The sequence below is a fragment of the Camelus dromedarius genome, chromosome 2 (genome assembly GCF_036321535.1).
Source record: "Camelus dromedarius isolate mCamDro1 chromosome 2, mCamDro1.pat, whole genome shotgun sequence".
Lineage (NCBI taxonomy): Eukaryota > Metazoa > Chordata > Mammalia > Artiodactyla > Camelidae > Camelus > Camelus dromedarius.
In genome coordinates, this window is record NC_087437.1 from 30,189,814 (window position 1) to 30,210,384 (window position 20,571).

Sequence of the window (20,571 nt, forward strand, 5' to 3'; positions counted from 1 at the left end):
GGAACAGGATAGTGGAAGATATCTACCTGCTGTACTACCGTCAGAACGATTTGTAAAGAGGCAGTTCTGGAAGAAAGATGGGCAAGATTAATTTTATAAAGACTAGTGGAAAACAAAACAAACTAAAATTTTAGTTTTCTCAATTTTTGCCCAGTTTTGATAATCTGAGAAAGATTAGGCTCTTAAATGTATACTAGCTTGTAGCTGTAACAATTACAAATAATTATTACAGAATTCAAATAGGAAATATTTATTGCTCAAATTGCACTTAACTATTTAAAATAAATTATTGTAATGCACAAGCTATATACATAATACATTTTTTGCATTCCTAAAATAATCAAGTAATTTTAGATTAGTGAATAGAATAGTCACCATACATACACTAAAGACTTTCAAATCTATCACTCCAGCTCAGTGATCTCTACTGAACATTAAATCTGTATATTAAGCTGTTTAATGGGTGTTGCCATTTAGAACCTCAAGCTCCATACCACGTTCCTAATCACTCTATTTATCCCTATTGCCACAACAAACTTCTTTCAGTACTTTGAAAGAGATGTGGTCCTTCTCGACTACAGGTCTTTTAACACACATTTTCCTTTGCCTGGAATACAGTCCCTCAACATACATTGTTTACCCTCCCACTTATCTGGCAGGTCTCAGCTTAAATGCAGCCTGGTTTTCCTAGAGTAGGTTAGGTGGGCCACTGTTTCCATAGCATCCTATAGGACTCGTTGAACTTCATCTACACTATTTGTTGAATGTAAGCTCTCTGCAAGAGCAAGAACTTCATGAAGCTGTCTCTAGTGCTTAATGTATCATCTAGCACATAGTAGGTACTTGGTATATATTTGATCACCTGAAAAAACAATAGAAAAAGAGTAACACAAATGCAGTAAAACGTATCTTCAAAAATATTTAATGATGGGAAAATGGTCAGATATAATGGTCAGATAAATTGAAAGTACATGCTATGAGATTATATATAATGTGATTTCAATTTTGTAAAATAAGAAATGTGCAAATTTTTACACAGAAGAAAGGTTAGAAATATATCAAAATGTTAATAGAGAAAATGTTCCGTTGGCCAAAAACTATATGATTTTAAAAATATATCTTTTCCATTTTTATAGTGAATGTATATTAGATTTATGAACAGAAAAAACAAACTATTTTAAAAGGGAAGTCTATTCTTCTCTATATTCATGTTAAATATATAAGCAAGGATTAAAAAATCATTTTGCAATTCATCCTTTTAGTCATTTTTGATGGAAAGTTTTAACATTTTTATAGTCTTTGTGACACAAGAAACATTTCTCAAACCAGATCCAGCAATCTTATGCTAATATAGCTTCTTTTAGGCTTGGAGACACCCATGAACACTAATGTAATTCTATATTATACTATATATTCTATGTAATTCTATAATGTAATATAACCCCATTCTATGAGATCTATGTTTTTTTTTAAAGAACTCTTTCTCTCCTATGTAAATACTTCTAAGGACGTTGTCATTTTTCTTATCAATTAAGATTTTGAAGGGTTTAGCATCCTTTCCTCAACAGCCTAATTTAAAGAATGTAAAATTCCTTTTGTAGAAATGATGTGATACTATTGAAGAACCACAGTTCACCATTAAATGTGAATTACTTCCCAGGGGATAATGCACAAAATATATCCTTTTTGCTATCTCACAGCTTAGTAATTCTGGCTGGCTTATTAATATTCAACCCTCTCTTATCTTTTTATGTCTCAGTTACATATTGAAAATTATTCTGAAGTGAAAAATGTGAACATTGTTCATTGAGATTAATTTTAACTTGCTTTTTTCACAAAAGTTTACAGAGTACCCTTATATGCTCAGCAGAATTCTAAGCACTGAGAGTACAAAATGAATGAGATATGGTTCCTGTTTTGAGGTGCTCACAGCCTATTGGGGCAGAAATATTACAAAAATATACATGATAACATAGCACAACAAACCCTGTTATTTAGGGAGAACAAAGTGCTTGAGACTCAAAGAGATCCAGGTGAGTGTCATAGAAGTCTAACCTTTTACATCATTTCTGGTTCAAGCCACCATCACTTCTTACCTTGATTAGTGTAATAGCCCTTCAACTGGTTGCACTGATTCTATCCCTGCCTTCCTATAATCTGTTCTAGACAAAGTGGCCTGGATATACTTTCAAAAGTATACTGGACAGTGTCTTTCCTTTGCTCAAAACTCTCCAGTGGCTCCCCATTTCACTAAGAGGAAAACTAGAGTCCTTCCAAGTCCTTTCTGATTGTTTCCCTCTTTCCCAACCCCAAATTGCCTCTGTTTTTATGTCTTTTAATGTTCCCCTTTGCTAGATCTCCTGTAGCCACATTAATCTTTTGACATTTTTCAAGCCTACCAGTATGTTTACACTTTGGGGACCCTACACTTGCCTTCCCTCTGCTGGAAAGCTCTTGACCCAGCATGATTACTTCTTCGCTTTCTTTAAGTCTTGATCACATATTAGCTTCTCTATGAGGCCTACCCTGGCTAGACCATCTAAAATTACAACTTGTGGCAAGGATGCCCAGTCTCATCACTCTTATTCAAAATAGTTTTGGAGGTCCTAGCCATAGCAATTGAAGAAGAAAAAGAAATAAAAGAAACCCAAATTGGAAAAGAAGTAAAACTGTCACTGTTTGCAGATGACATAATACTATACATAGAAAATCCTTAAGATTCCACCAGAAAACTACTAGAGCTCATCAATGAATTCAGTAAAGTTGCAGGATACAAAATTAATATACAGAAATCTGTTGTATTTCTATACACTAACAACAAAGTATCAGAAAGAGACATTAAGGGAAAAAAAATCCCATTTCACCCTTGCGTCAAAAATAAATAAATAAATAAAATACCTAGAAATAAACCTACCTAAGGAGGCAAAAGACCTATACTCAGAAAACTGTAAGACACTGATGAAAGAAACTGAAGATGATACGAATGGATGGAAAGATATACTGTTTTCTTGGATTGGAAGAAACAATATTGTTAAAATGATCATACTGCTCAAGGCAATCTACAGATTCAGTGCAACGCCTATCAAAATACCAATGACGTTTTTCAACGAACTAGAACAAATAATTTTAAAATTTGTATGGAAACACAAAAGATCCCAAATAGCCAAAACAATCTTGAGAAAGAAGAACAGAGCTGGAGGAATTAGAGAAGGAAGACTTCAGACTATAATACAAAGCTACAGTAGTCAAAACCATATGGGACTAGCACAAAAACAGATAAATAGATGAATGGAACAGGATAGAAAGTCCAGAAATAAACCCAGATACTTATGGTCAGTTAATCTATGACAAAGAAGGCAAGAATATACAATGGAGAAAAGACAATCTCTTCAATAAGTGGTGCTGGAAAACTGGATAGATATATGTAAAAGAATGAAATTAGAACATTTTCTCACACCATATACAAAAATAAACTCAAAGTGGATTAAAGACGTAAATGTAAGACCAGATACTATAAAACTCCTAGAGGAAAACATAGGCAGAACACTGACATAAATTGCAGAAATATATTTTTTGGATCTGTCTCCTAAACTAAAGGAAACAAAAGCAAAAGTAAACAAATGGGACCTAATTAAACTTAAAAGCTTTTGCACAACAAAGAAAACAACTGATAAAATGAAAAGACAACCTACTGAATGGGAGAAGATATTTGCAAATGATATGACCAATAAGGGGTTTATATACAACATATATAGACAGCTTACACAACTCAACATCAAAAAACCAAACAACCCAATTAAAAATTGGTCAGAAGACCTTAATAGATATTTTTCCAAAGAGGAAATGCAGAGGCACAGACACATGAAAAGATGCTCAATATCACTTATCACCAGGGAAATGCAAATCAAAACCCCAATGAGATACCACCGCACACCTGTCAGAATGGCCATCATCAAAAAAGTACACAAATAACAAATGTTGATGAGAATGTGGAGAAAAGGGAACTCTTGTACACTGTTGGTGGGAATGTAAAATAGTGCAGCCACTGTGGAAAACAGTATAGACCTTTCTCAAAAAACTAAAATATGGTCATGTTAATATGATCCAGCAATTCCACTCATGGGTATAAATCTAAAAATAGCAAAACCACTAATTCAAAAAGATACATGCACCCCAATGTTCATAGCTGCATTATTTATAGTTGTCAAGACATGAAAGCAACCTAAATGTCCATCAATGGATGAATGGATAAAGAAGACAATATAAAAATATCAATGGAATACTACTCCACCATTAAAAAAGAATGAAAATTTTCACTTGCAGCAACATGGATGAAATTGGAAGGCATTATGCTAAGTGAAATAAATCAGACAAAGATAAATATTGTGAGATAGCACTTATATGTGGAATCTAAAAAATACAACAAACTAGTGAATATAACAAAAAAAGCATCAGGCTCACAGATACAGAGAACAAACTAGTGGTTACGAGAGGGGAGAGTGTGAGAGAGGGAGTACAGGACAGTGGGTGGTACAAATTATTGTCTGTAAGACAGGCTCAAGGATGTTTTGTACAACATGGGGAATATAGCCAATATTTTGTAATAACTTTAAATGGAAAGTAACCTTTAAAATTTTATAAAAAGTTAAGAAAAAGCTTAAAAAATAACACCATATAGATGAAAAAGCAGATTCTAGACTTTGGGAAACTCTATTGACTAAACCAGTTATTTCAATAAATAAAACAGAAAAAAAGCATGAATTAAAAAATACTTGTACAACTTGTACATCCAAACACTCCCAATTCCCAAATCACATCCTTATTTTTCTTATTTGTAGTTCACTTAGCACTACCCAGCATTCTTATTATCTCTCTCCCTCAGTCACAGATTATTTATTCAGTACCGTACTGAATACATTTACAGAAGGGCCTTGTATATATTAAATGTTCAATAAATGATGAAGTGATGACTAATTCCAGTAAATTAGTCTAGTTTTTATTCTAGTAAAATGTTCATTTTTACTAATTAAGGATTTGTGATGATTCTTCTTGGATTCATTTGAAATTTATCTTTAAAGTTTCTGTTAAAAATTGTGGTTCCTTTGTAACTAAACACTTTTAAGTTAAAAAGAGGGTGAAAAGAAAGAATAGCCTCTTTAAGAAAACTGCCATCAAGCAATTTTTACTGAATTCATGCAGCCAATAACTGAAAAGCTGACTTTTAGCTGAGGAGCCCTGCCTAAGATTTTGACAGTTATTTGTTAGTGTAATTATATGTTACTAAAGTAATAAAATTGCATTTTTAAAAATTGGTGAATTCCTCAGATGAACTAACTTTGGACTAGTCTTCTCAGCTAATTGCTCTGCATTCAAGACAATTACAACAGTCATAAAAGAAATTATATAGATATAAAATAGAATGTTATAAGGATGTAGTCTTCAGTTTCAACTGTTGACATTCTAGAAATCTTTGGTTCCTGATGGGAGGCACTAATAAGAGCCTTTAGTTTCACTAATAGCTAAAATGTGTTGTGTTGGAAAGACACACTAGAGACATTAATTATTTGAGGCAACTGGAGTACCATTATTTCACCACGACCTTCCTGTGACCTTAAAAAAGGAAAATGGAAACAATGGACTAGTAACAAAACTCTCTGACTTTAAATGATTTCTGCAAAGCCTGGAAGACTTAATGAATGCATAAGTGTCCAATAGTCACATAAATTTGGTCTCTTCTCCAACTAAGTCAATGTGCTGCAGCCACAGAGCAATTGAGGGAGTGGGAAACTTGAATTGGCTTTTGCATATTTTGTGGTGTGAGGGGTTGCCTTGAATTCTTCACACTTGGGGCAACTCCACGTTACATGTAATGACATATATTTGCCAAGCAGTTGGGCAGAAATATAGTTTAATTTCTGCCATGGATCTATCCTGAGTTCACTGCCAAGGAATCAACATTAATTTTCAAGACAGCCCTAGCGCTCTCTCTCTCTCAGTGATACTTTAAGAAGTTAACTTTGTTAAGGAAAAAAGGCATGATGAAAATAAAGATCTACTTGGAATTTTAAAAGAGCAGGGCCCCTCCCACTCTTCCCTGGAGAAATTATCTAAGTGCTAATGTGCTATGCAGAGGAGTATTCCAAACTGCCTGCTGCCTAATTAGCTTTATTAAAAATATACAACAAACTTGTTTTGAGTGGTAGGTTTATTGTGTGGAAAATGATACAAACATACAATTACTGAATGAAAACAAGTAAACTTATCATCAAAGATGTTAGAATTAACCAAAAGAGCAGATTAGTAAATTGGTCTTTCTTCTCAAGTTACCAAGCAGGTGGGAGGTTTGAATTGGTGTCTTTAATAAGCTCTTGGTTTGAAATGAAGAGAAGTGTGAGCTTCTCTCCACCCCCGATAATTTCATGTTCATTTTAATTTTCAGTTCTCAAAGATAATTCAAAGTGAGGTACTGTTCTTTCCTTTCTTCTTTCCAAGTTTCATCAGTTAGTGTTTGACATGTGTATGAAATGATAAGGATTAGCTAGTATAATAAGGAAGCTGGAAAGCAATTTGCCTGTTACAGCCATATATTTGAAAAATTAATCAGTGCTTATAAATCCTTCCCAACTTTTTTTTCCCTAACAAATGAGTTTATGTTCTGAAATTGTGAGTTTAAAGAGTAATTGCAGTATAGACTAAAAATGGTGACTATGGGAGGGTTTGGCTGAATCAGTTCTGTTTAGTATTTGGCCTTTTGTTTCCATCATTGCTAATTCAATACATTCAGTCTAGGCTGGAGATGAACTAGTGTATACAAAATTGCTATGAATTCTTTAAGATGCTTTAAATTGGAGAGACATTGTACATTTGGAAGATCCTCGCTCGAGAGACTGGGGATCAAATGCTGATTCTGTCAATTCTGTGTGGCATTGAATAAACAACTTCCCTTTTCTGAATCCTAGTTTCCGTGTTGTAGCACAGATATAATATCACATGAGAAATGACTGTAAGTATTATGTAGTATCATGGCATGGTGCCCCATAATATTAGGACATCATCTTGATCTTCTCTTCTACATCTGATTTGTCCTCCAAAAGACCAAACTGACCTTCTGATACAGAGACCAAGGACAGATAACAGCTACTCTAGTTTAACTGTCAGATAGAGTATAGATCTTGGTGACTGATACACATGCAAATTGTGCAGTTTTTGTGTGGTAATATCTTTGAAAACTCTATTTTGTCTGTATGGGATTATTCTTGCATAAGTCTGAGTTCATATGAGGGAAGGTTTCAGAAGGAACTGGGATATTTTTGGGTTGAAGGTATTCAAAGCTCTGACTAAATCTTAAAACAGAATAATTTTCTTCCCTCAGATATCAGTATGATGGGAAAGATGGTTAGACTACTTGGATGAATATGAAAAAGCTTAAATGAAAATAATGGGGAAAAAATGTCATACATACATATTCTAGTTTACCTATAAAATATTAGCTTTCCCTAGCTTCATAAAGAATAAATCCTCTAAACTAAGAATAAGTTAGCACAAAATCCAAACAACCAATACCATTGCTTCATTAATACCAAAATCTCCTCTTCTTCCTCTGTGTTCAAAAAAGTCCTTCATAAACCACAAAGTAAAACAAAGAAAAGCAAAACAAAAAACAAACCTCCAATGGAAATAACAAAAAAGTACCATCAATACCATCACCACCAACTACAACAAAAAGCCAAGTCCAAACCAGAACTAACATATTTTTAGTAGTAATTGAGGTCATTAATGTTACCATGTTTCAACAGCATGTGAGACTCAGTTAATGTGCAATTAGGCAATGATTAGGAGAAAAATAGGAATAAAAAAGATACTAGATGCCAAAGATTTAAATTTCTAACACATTTCTACCATGACTTTAACATACTACTAAAAGATTTGAGGTCTCCAACATTCATTCCTTAACTGAAAATTGAAGATTTATTGAGAAATTTATTGAGAACTGTTATTTAAAATTCTTCAGTACCTCCTTATAAGTCAATTACCATTTTCAAGAATATCTTTATTCTTATAACAACCTATGAAAAAGGTATACTTATCTTCATTTGACCAATGGAGAAACCTAATTTCAGAGAGTTTAAGTTATATGCCCAAGGATTCAAGTTGAAAAATGGTAGGACCAGCTTTGAACCCTAATTTAAAAACTGGTGTTCATTTCATTTCACTGTGGATTTCTCCCAATAATTGCTACCTTGCCTACTGTGTAGGATTATTATGCCACCAAATAAAATAATGTGTTTGAAAGCATTTTATAAAACTGTCAAATTCTGAGCATATATGTTAAATACGTATGTGATCTCTCCCTTTGGGGCGATTTCATGAGAAACCAAGCTACATGTAAACAATGGAATAATGTATAACGGAAAGAACTTGACTTTTAGGATCAAATGGGGGTTAAAATAAAGTCCTTCTGGGATGTTATTTTACACTTTATATCACATTGGAAAGGGATCTATGGCTTTGCCTTTGGCATTTTCCTCATTCAACAATAGTTTATTACAGCTGATTCCTCTTCATGATTTATATCTTGGCCCTAAATCCTCAGAGATCTCTTCCTTGAATACCCTGTTTAATATCCTCATTTGCATTAGAATACTCTCTACTGTCTCCCCCAATTTCAGAACTTTAGTTAACATGTTATTGTTTAAATTATTGACTTTTGCTATTGTTGTTTGCTTGCTTACTGTCTTCTTTTGGAATCTTGTCTCTCTTTACTATATCTGTACCCACTGGTATACAGTGGATGTTTAATAAGTATTTGTCAGAAGAGCATTAGACTACTAAGAGACCTCAGTTTCATTTTGAGGCTGGCCACCAACTAGCTGTGTGTCATAGTAAGTTGCTTAACTCTTGTGGACCTCAGAATTCTCAGCTTTTAAGATAATAGCAAAACTATTGAATCCACAGAGTTTTCAGATACATTATTGTCTTAAAATAAGGAAATGAGAGAGTCAGACTAAAAAAGTATATAAATCCTTTTCAGTTCTAAAGCTTGATATATTTAAGTCTTGATGTATAGCTTATACTTAATTGACCTACATGATATCACATAGAAATATGTATACATAGGTACAAAAACATATGGGGATTTGGAATCCTTATATGTTATTTCTTTTCTTCTACTGACTACACTGTTTATGATCTAGGCATTCTGTGACTATTATACCTGTATATTTGCTAGGCAGTGCAAGTTTATAAGGTTGAACAGTGTGTTACTTTTTAAAAAGTATTTTTCTGTAGAATTTTAATCATGACCTTGATTGCAATTATAATCAATGCTCAATAGTATAAGCCTCTGAAGAATTCTGCCCTTTGGCTGCCTTTGTCATTGCATTTCACATTTCTCATGACTTAGAGTCTGTTCAGATAGTGATGGTCCACTGTTCACTGTTTCTTTCAATCAGAATCATTTGCATATCACCTTCCCTTTTTTTTCCCCCTAAAATAGCAAGTTAGACTTCTGTAAGGATAACACTATGTTTAAAACTAATTAAATAAAGAAGAATATGAGGTTTTTGGTGATGACACTATTGAAATGATTGCTAATATGCATTTCATTATGGAATTAAAAGATAATGCTTTAGGTTGATATATTTTTAATTGAAGTATAGTTGATTTTCAGTGTTGTTAGTTTCTGTGTACAGTATAGTGATTCAGTTATACATATATATATTCTTTTTCATTACAGGTTATTACAAGCTATTGAATTTTAAAAAAATGATCATGCCCTAGAAAAAATAGAAAGGTCAGAAAGGAAACTCAATGAATCTAATTTCATTCAGTATTTATTTTTCAAGTTTCCATTGCTAAATTGTTTTAGGATTTAGAATGTTGTCAAATAGCCTTGGAGTAAACTCAACTTTTTCTCCTTTAGGTACTGCAACTACTTGTCTAAAAGAGATCCTTGGAGGAGTCAGTTGAACAGAAAATTGTATTTTTGTTTTCAGTCATTCCCTAACTTAAAATTTTCTTTAAAATTTCTACCTTTCCAAAAATACATTTTAAGTTTACAAAGTTAGGATAATTGTAATTCTTGTTTTATGACATATTTGCATCATTGATCTTTGTAAGGTTCTTATTTATTTAATTTATGTATACATCTATTTATTACTTATTTTAAAAAGGCTTCAAGAACCTATGACCCAACACTAAAACTAGAACACTGATAATGACTAACAGCCACCTATAAAGTCATCCCCTTGCCTGTCCCAAATGATTTCAAAACTGCTTGTACCATAAATTTACCTAACTCCTCTACCTACCTACTCTTTATTACTCTGATTTTTACCCTTACCATAAACCTCAGTCTCATTCGCTATCCTTAGTCCATAAGCTATGTCTTGCTAAAATGAAGGATCTTTTAAAATTCTTTGGTTCCAAGTAATAGAAATTGATGCTAGCTAATCAGAGTTAACTAGAATTAAGCAAACTTAATAGTATTTAATGGAATTAAACAAAATGAATTAGGATTAATTTCTAATTAATCAGAAAAATATTGTTTTGATTATGAGAGAGCTTAAGCAATGGAAGGAGAGGTTAGGAACCAAGCTTCAAAGGACAGGAACTAGAGTAACAACTGCAGAAACACATAGACAGGTTTTGTTGGAGGGATGGGGTGTGAATCAACTCCAGTGCCTTTAAATGTGTGATTGGTTTAGCTTGACTTATGTACCACCTTTCATTGGGAAGAGAGCAGAACATTTTAATGGAACTTCCCTCCAGACTGTGTCCAATGGAAGAACAAATCTCCCAAAGCAAATTTAGGTTGTTATTCCATAAGGAAGGAGTTAAACGTTGGGGCCAAAGGTAGCACAAGTCCACGCCAGGAATACTTTCTTCACTCTAGACTTTGGTGCTAGCCACTTTAACACAAGTTTATGATTCCCCAGCTGAATCCAACATTGCAGTCCTTAACCCAGAGCTCAGGGCCCCTTATTCCACTCCTATTAATGTTGAACTATTGGTAGTTACTTGTATTTATTTGTGATCTGAAAGAAATAATTTCCCAAAACTCTGGCCTGAGGCTTTTATCATTAATGAAGCATATTATCAAGCTGGAAAGGTATATTATATAGTAACATTTTTAGCTTGTTTAATAACTCTTAAATGTTTAGACATATGACAAATTGGCTCCATATGTACTCTTTTATTGTGTTAGAATAGTTTAATTCTTTAATGATAGATAAATGGGTTATACTTAATGTAAATATAATTTGTAGGGAACTAATTTCAGAGAGAGATGTCATGTTACATCTGCATGTTGGATTTTCATAAGTATTAATAAGTATTTTTATTTATGACAGTGAATTCATTCATGCAGCAAATATTTATTGAGTTACAACTATGTCCAGGCATTCTTAAAGGTACTGAAGTCACAGCAGTGAACAAAATAGACAAAAAGTCCTTGCTTTGGAAGATCTTGTATTCTAGCAGGGGAGGAGGATAATAAATAATAGACAGGTAAAAGTACTATAGGATCACTTAGTAATAAATGCCTGGAAGAAAAATAAAGCAGGGAAGGGAAGGGGGAGGGTATAGCTCAAGTGGTAGAGCACATGCTTAGCATGCAGGAGGTCCTGGGTTCAATCCCCAGCACCTCTTCTAAAAAAATAAATCAATAAACTGAATTACCTCCCCCCCCCCAAAAAAATTAAAAATAAATAAATAAATAAAACAGGGAAGGAAGAATAGAGTACTGACAGGAGGTATTGCTGATTTATATGGTAGTCAAGGAAGACCTTCATGGGAAGATGTCATTTGAGCAGAAGCCTGAAAGAAGTGAGGGGAAAACTGTGCAGATATCTAGGCAAAGAGCATTCTGGCAGAGGCAGTGGTGAGCACAAAGGTCCTGAGGTGAGAGTGAAAGAGGCATGTTGAAGGACCAAGATGCTGGAGAAGAGCAGGTAAGGGGGAAAGAGAGAGGAGCTGAGGTCAAAAAGGAGTCATGGGTGACAGGGTTCAATGGTCTTGGTAGGGCATTCTGAAGACTTTGGCCTTTATTTTGAGTGAGATGAGAAGCTACTGGTGTTTAGAGCAGAGGAGTGACATGGTCTGAATCAGTTGTAAACAATACCTCTGCCTAATATTGTATGCATTAAAGGACGGGAAACCTATAGGCTGAGTAGTGCAGTTGGGCAGGGATTCAATCTGGGAGATGTTAGTCCAAGCAAGAACCATCATTTTAGACATTACTTAAGAATAAGCAAAACCTGTCTTAAAGGGAAAATATTTAGATATTAGAGTATGAGCTATGCCTCCTCGAATTATTTTATGTTCATCCTTATAAAAAATAGTATTTTCCTTCAAAAAGAAAAGATGTTGAATATAGAAGGTTTGAAATAAAGTTTTTTTGATGTTCTAAAACATAGTAAGAACATATCAATTCAAATAAATTGTCACATTTAATTTTTCTGATGAAACCACAAACTCTAACTTTTAGAGAACAGGTAAGTTCTATCATAGAAACCAAGAAATAAAATATTAATGAAAATACTTTAAACATGGATTTTGTAAGAACATAATCATAAAATTGGAATGGATTTAAATGCAAAATTAAAATGCCTGTTTGAGATGTTGGTTCATCTTCTGTGGCCTTTACAATGTCAATATCACAACATAAAAAAGAAGATTCAAGTTAAGTCAGTAAAGAGTGAATCACTGGAAGCTGTAAATACAACTTTGGCTTACTTTGTTGGTGAAACTGAATCAACATGAAAGACTTCCAACAAAATCACACTTCCCTTTTCCTGCCCATTCTCACTCCTACCCTTTCTTTTTGACAATAAATACTGCTAATGTTTGGTCTTGACATATTCTATTCACCATATGTCATAAAAAACCACAGTCTCCTGAGCAGATTTCAGTTTCTCCAGTGTGATCCTAGAGACTGTGGCTCGTTAATTCTGTATATTATTGTCCATTATGTGTAAACATTGTGATGATATTTAAGATAATAATGTTCTAAATAAATAGAAGTCCTAGTTATATACTCTTGTATAGTGGATGCTGACCTATAATTCTTCAGGTATAGATCTGCTTAGCTGAGCAAACTGAGACTGCCATTTGCCTTGAAAACATAGAATGATTTTAGATACATACTTTCCCACATATGTTTAATAGCATTTTATTCTGTTTCTTATTATGCATCCATGAGCCAAAAAATAAATTTTTATTAAATTTCTGTCAATCACAGTGCTGGGTGCTTAAGAAGGAAAAAAAAATGACTCAAGGGTCCTTGCTCTTAGGGTTATTGGATAACCTGGAGGAACCATTTTTCTGACAAAATTTAAGGTTTTTCTCCTTACTATTTACAATTTATAAATTTATTTATAATTTACAAACTCTGTTAAAGAATTAAATTTAACTAACATTAATAAGAACCCACTTTTCCTCAGGGCCATGCTAGGTGCAGAGGAGTTATAAAGCTATGAAATCCCTGTCTCACAGAGGTTACGGTGACCAACCAGAGAACCACGTGGGGCAGCTATGCTGGAGTTTGAGAGTAGATGGTTGATTCTGCTTTAGGAGCTCAGAAAGGGGCGGGACCATTATGGACCTGGCTTGGTCAGGAGTCTCGAGAACATGGTTCTGGAACTATGGCCTGAAGATAGGGGAAGTCTGTAGAATGCAGGAAAAGAGTTTCAGAGATTCAGTCTATTGAGAGTAAGAACGAATGGCTACACATGGTTGTAAAAATAGATGGGGTTACATAAGCCCTGCAATGAGTAATAAGTGGCTTGATATTACTCCTACCCACTTCCAACCTCCCAGCCTGGGAGTGAACTGACTGTTAAATGGTATTTTCCTTTTTCAGCACAAAATCAAATAGTTATTTTGGCATCAGGGAGGCACTGCAGAAGTTTTCACTCTTACCTTTCGTCGCTTTCCTGTGACTTAAAATTATGGAGCACAAGTTATCCTGACCGCGTTTCATTTAATAACACTCTGTAAAAGCACTTTTGCCCCAAGCTACTGCTGAGATACAGAACATAGAGTAGAGCTATTCTAAGCAGCCCACTTCTGGCAGGAGCTGGAGAGAAGCCAAGAGAAAAATCAATCACAATTATTCTGAAGTGAAGGTTCACAGTGTTCCTTTTACATTTTTATCTATGAGCTTTGTGAGAGCACTGACAATGTCTTACCCACCTTTGATTCCCTCGGTGCCCAGCATTGTGTCTGGCAAATAAAATGGTAACAAATGTTCGCTAAATAATGGCTTAAATAATAAATTTTGACATTCATGTCAGGAAATTCAAATATTGGTCCTTTTACTCATTAATTATACCTGATAGTTTCTTCCCACATAGTTTGAAGTATAGAAATCTCTGTCATGGCTTATTAATGTATGAAATCTTCATAATTTTTTTTCATGTCCTACAAAGTAAAAGCTGAAATAAAAGATCTGTTCATGGGATTGATTTTAGCTTTCAGATTTCTATCCCACACACCTCTGAAATATGCTAAGGTGGTTGGCTGTTCTGTGCACAGATTCATTATTTCCAGGGAAGTTGCAACTTTTCCTGAAGTTGCCCTTCGGAATATTCTGGAATGTCTTTTGGAGGTGACCTTTAGAATCATGAAGTGAGAACATTCACCCACAGGGCAGAGAAGCGGCTCCACCACAGCGCCCTCACGTTCTGACAGACACACAGCTTTCTTGCTTCGGTTAGCATCCGGGACTTCTGTTCTCAGGGACCTATCTTTGATACTCATGAGAGGAGCTGACCTCCCAGAGGTTTTGCATATACCTTCCTTAAGAAAGATTTCAGGCTCTAAAATTATCTTTGCACAAGAGCGCCAATTTGTCAGAGTCAGGAAATAATAGTTTTTGGTAAACAGAATTCAATATGGGGGTTTCTGATGTTTTAGGAAATGAAATATATATTATACACTTTAAGCATACTGAACAGGAATAAATTTATCTTTGTTGTTTCAGAGTCTCCACTAGGCCTCAGAGAACCTTGAGGTATGAAGGCCATTTGTCTTTGGTTGAAATGACTCTTGTTTTTGAAATCTCATGTCTGCGTTTTGTTTAGAATGGAAGTTAGCTTTTTGTGTCTCCTCTCTGTGTTATCTGTGGTTTCTTTTTTTTTTTCCGATTTTTTTAACATTTTTTATTGATGTATAATCATTTTACAATGTTGTGTCAAATTCCAGTGTAGAGCACAATTTTTCAGTTATACATAAACATATATATATTCATTGTCACATTTTTTTCTCTGTCAGCTACCGTAAGATCTTGTCAGCTTGTTTCAGGTGTTGTGACTCCTTTTAGCAATTCTCTTTGCTTTTAATTTGCTATTTCTAATCACCTGTTGCTTGATTCAAATCAGGTAATCCCAACCAGAATTAGTGTTCAAAATCTGAAAACATAGTTGAGTGAAGGATCATGGAGGGACCCAGTGACAAAATTACCTAAGCTTTAGTGTATGCACCTTCTAAAACCATTCTGACTGCTCAGGAGGACATTAAAAAAAAAAGGAAAAAGAAAAACTTGGTTTTGTTCTGGACATTTAAGATGGATTCTTGAAACCTCTATATAAATTAAGTGTTACCTTCCCTGATAGAAAGACATTAATAGATTGATGGACCAACAAGAATGTGGCCCAGATGGAAATCATATAGCTTCATTCTAATTTAATAAATAATTTTGTATTATAATTTTCATTTTTCCTGAAATTGGTAAGAATGACTCAGTTTGCCAGGTTTGTAAATTCAGAGATGAATCTGCAAAACCAAGGTCCAGACTCTGAATGACAGGATTGTAAAAGCAAGGCTGACATTTCTCACTCATTATATTACTTTTTATGGCATTTGCTTTAGATTAACAAAACAGTATGAGAAGCAAGCAAGGAAAAAAAAAACTCAGAACAATCACGGTGATACTTTTGCTGAATAAATAAGCTGAGTCTGTATCAATCATGAAGGACAGTATAAAGCTGACAGCATTCATCCTGTTTCACTATTTGGCAGGTAGTTGTTATACTTTAAAATTTTTCCTTAGGTTTTATGAGAGTTTTGCTGATGAGGGGATGTAAATGGTGCAAGCCTTGGGCTGAACATGTAAACTTTTAAAGCGTGAATGTGTCCAGCATTGACATGGTTACAAGTCCTGAGGTTTTTTCAAGAACATCTATTTATTATTGTCGTGGAGGCCCAAGACACTTTTTAACTTAAATCCAACTGTATTCTATGTTTTGAATTCAGTCCTGGGTTTAACTGATGAAAGATGTGAGGGTTGAGTGCTGTGTTTCTCAAGCTTGGCTGCACATTAGAATGATCTAATGAGCTTTTAACATTCTTAATCCTCCAAACAAATTAAATCAGAGTATTTGGGAATGTGACACTGGCAAAATGCTTTCTGAAGAGCCCCAGGTGAAGCCAGAGAACCAGTGCTTAGTGATAAAGCCTCATAGGGTTAGAATTACCAAATGTGCCATTATAAACACACGCCTCCAAGCCCAGCCGGGCCATGCAAGCTTCTGCACAACTTTTAACATATTCTTACTTAACTCCTTCTCACATGATATCATGGAGGTCTGTTCTATAGCCTTATAAATCTTCTTTATTTTATCATTTCACTTTTTACGTCTTCACTCTTGACAGATGATCAGACTTCCTAGAAAAAAAAAAAAGATATGGTATGAAATTGCTTAGTTTTTCCTCACTACCTTGACCTCCTGGGTTGCTAGTTCCTTCTCAATTGCTGGAGCCATTGCCCTTGACTGCATCCTCTTTTGTCTTCTAGGACTTTGCCCAGGTCAGTCCCCGACTCTCTTGTCTCCAGTTGTGCTTCCACGTGCTGCTTCTCCTTTCCTTGGCCCAGCCCTCTGCTTAAGCTGCCACCCTCATTCTCTCATTCTCTTCTCTGCCAGACCATTAAATGCCTAATCTGTAGTCACTGTCTCAGCTTCCTCAGCATGAGCTCTAGTCTGGCTTCCACGCTCTACCAGAAAGAATCTCCTCAAGGTCACCATCAGTGACTTTCAATGGCCAGTTCCAACAGTCCCTTTCACTGTTCACCTTCCTGGTCCGCCTCTCTTGCTGAAACTCTTGACCTTTCCACCTCTCCATTGCTTTTTACATGCTCTCTGTCCATAGCTTCTACAACCCCATGCCTCAGTCAACTTCTTTCTTTTTCTCTGCCTATGTCTTAAGTATTTTTGTTCTATAGAGTTTAACTCTTAGCTAACTTCTAGTCTCTTCCTGCATGTCCTCCTTGGGTGATTCTGACCACGCTTTTGGTTTCAGTTAATACTTACGTATTGTTGGCTGATATCCTAACCTCTTTCCTACCTGCTGGGCTTTAATATTCATCCACAGACACTGCAGAAATCTCGAAAATCTTTATGCCTGGAACCAATAACTCCCACCTCTGCAAAACTAAGCCAAACAAACAAAGTGAAGTAAAACAAACAAGAAAACCACAACAAAGAGACTCCTTCCTTCTCTCTTTTATTTGTGTCCTAATTTCCCCAGTCAGCTAATCCCCAAACTGCTGTGTTTCTACTTACTCAGTGAGATGTTCTAACACTTTAATGATCTTTTAAATCCATCTCTTTCTCTGCATTCTAATGCCTGAGCTAAAGGCCTCCTTTTATAGTGCCACCAGGGTGATTTAAAAAGAAACAAAACACAAATGTTATTGTATTATGTTTCTGCTTAAAATCTTTCAATGGCTGTCCATTGCTTTCTAAGGCCATCACACTGTTTCCCACCGCACAGACACTTCCTTCCTCGTGTGTTCCACCCATTCTTTGCCAGCTCCTTGCTGGTGCAGCCCTCAACCCCTCCCACCTCAGGTTCTAATCACACCGCCCCCCTCCCTGCACTGATCCCTTGGGCAGCCTTCTCTGATATTGTTTATTATCTGTAGATTTCCTCCCCTCAAAGAATCCTACTCATTCTTTAATATTTGGACCAAATATTATTTCTTCTGTAAAGATTTTTTTCTGAACATCATTCTCTTCTTCCATTTCTATCTCTGTTGTAGAGGTAGTCACTTCCTAATTTGGGCTCACATCAAGAAGATAATAGAATTCATCACATTGTTTTGTAATTATTTTAACTTTAATTTCACTTGTGAGAATCAGTGTGTTCTCTTTGTATTGATTAAAATACTACAGATAATGAAAAACTCTGCTTTGATAACTAACCCCAATTCCAGTCTCTTTCCCAGAAGTAACCATGCTTACTATTCTAAGATATAAGCTTGTAGACCCTTTACTACAATTTGCATGTACAAATAAAAAAATATAGAATTAATTTTAAAAGCGTTCCTGAAATCTAATTGATTTATGATAAACTGCACATATTCTAAATATATAATTTGATTAATTTTGACATAAGTTTATGCCTGTAAAACCATCCAAGTCTCTTCCTGCCACTTTGTAATTGCTCTCTCCCAATCCTTCCTGATCCCCAATCCCTAGACAACTACTTTGTTGTTGTTTTCTGTAATTATGTTTACCGTTTCCTAAAATTTTCTATGAATAGAATCATACAGTGCAGTATTTTCTTCTCTGACCCCTTTCATTCAGCAAAATTATTTTCAGATTCACTCATGTTGTTTTATTCTCTCTTATTGCTGAGTGGTATTCCATTGTATAGGTATTTATTTATTAACATGCTAACAGACATTCGGATTACTTTCGGCTTTGACTATTACAAATAAAGTTGCTGTGAACATTTGTGTACAAGTCTGTAGGAGCACAAGTTTTATTTCCCCTGAGTAAATACCCAAGAATGGCTCGGTCATGTGGGTCATACGAGTCTTTGTAAGTTTGTTTTACATATAATCTCCAGAGTTTTTAATTGTATTGAGTGAGAGATATGGATAAATTACATCTACTTCATCTTCCTGGAAGTGGATGTTGAGCCCCAAATTCAGGTTTTATATCATAGAAAGATACTTGGTCTTTTTCCCTCGTTCCTAGCATAGGTCTCCTAAAACCTTGGAGTTTCCTGAGTGACAGGAGTAGAGAGAGTGTTTTCTGTGCTGATGAGATGACTGCTGATGGGCCCCTGAGTAGTTTCAAGATGGAGGCTGGTTGCCAGAAAGCCCAAGACTTAATTAGAAGCCTGGGACTGTCAGTCTCCTCCTCCTCCCTGCCCTCTGGAGAGGGGAGGAGAGTGGAGATTGTTAGTCATCAGTAATGCCTACGTGATGAAACTCCCATAAAACCCCCTAAAAGATGGGGTTCAGAGAGTTTCTGGGTTGGTGAAAACTTGGAGGTGCTGGGAGGGTGGCAGACCTAAAGAGGACAGGGAAGCTCTGTGCCCTCCCGCCATATCGTGCCCCACGCGTCCCTTCCATGTGGCTCTTATTGAGTTGTATGCTTTATAATGTACCAGTCAAAGTGAGGTAAACGTTTTCTGTGAGTCATTCTAGGGAATTATTGAACCTGTGGTGGGGTTGTGGGAATCTCTGAATTTGCAGTGAGTTGGGGAGAAATATGGGCACCTCATTTGTGGCTGGCATGTGAAGTGGAGCACTCTTGTGGGGCCTATGCAGTCGGATCTCACTCCACATATTACTGTCAGGACCGAATTGAATTGTTCGACACCACTTGGCATCTGACAACCAAGGACTCAGTTGGTATCTGGAGGAAAACCCCTGCAATATCCCTTTAGCTCTGTGAGATTGTCCAAATACCTACCGAAAGTTCTGACTCTTGGCTGCAGTTCTTGATTTCTCTGCCCCCAGTCCTATGCCTAGAACTGGCAAGTGCCTGAGGGGAAAAAGAATGTCAGTGTCACCTCTCTTGAGATTCCCTTCTCTCTCTAATCTTGGCCTCCCACACACTGGTCTCATCTCAGCTTTCTTTTTTCAAACAGATGTGGGTTTTTTGTTGTTGTTTTATATCTAGCTGTATAGTACAAATATTAGTCTGTTTCAACCTATTCCATCAGAGCCAAACGTGGAAGTCTGAAATTTAAAAAATTATAGTAATGACATCTTGTATTATTAAATAAAAATATTTGCTAATCTGGTTGTTTCTGTGTGTAAGGACTCTGCAGGATACCACCAATGGAGCCAAATAGACCCAATTATGCCTTTATGGATCCTCAAGTAGGAGAACCAGTTGTTAAACAAATAATGACATGAATAAATATAGAATTATAAGCTGTAATAAATGCTAATAACAGTAACCAACTGATGGATTTTTTTCCCCACAAGCAGATTTCTGCCTAAATGCAATCTTACAGATGTGGCCTTCCTTGCCCCTCTTACCTCCGGTGTATCTTAACTTCCTTACTCTGTTTTATTTCCCCCATCATTTGATAGCTTGCTCTCACTCTATCATCTGTCTGTTTTTGGTTGTATGTCTCCCCCACTAAAATGAGAACTCTTTGAAGTAAAGGACTCTACTTTTTTTTTTTTTTTTACTGACTTATCTATAGCTTTTTGTGTGTAGTAGATACTCAACTTTTTAAAATGTTGAATGAATGACTTTTTACTACATGCTGACCACTTTGGTAAGATTTTTTGGTGCATTTGATTTTACCTACCCTATTGTGGTA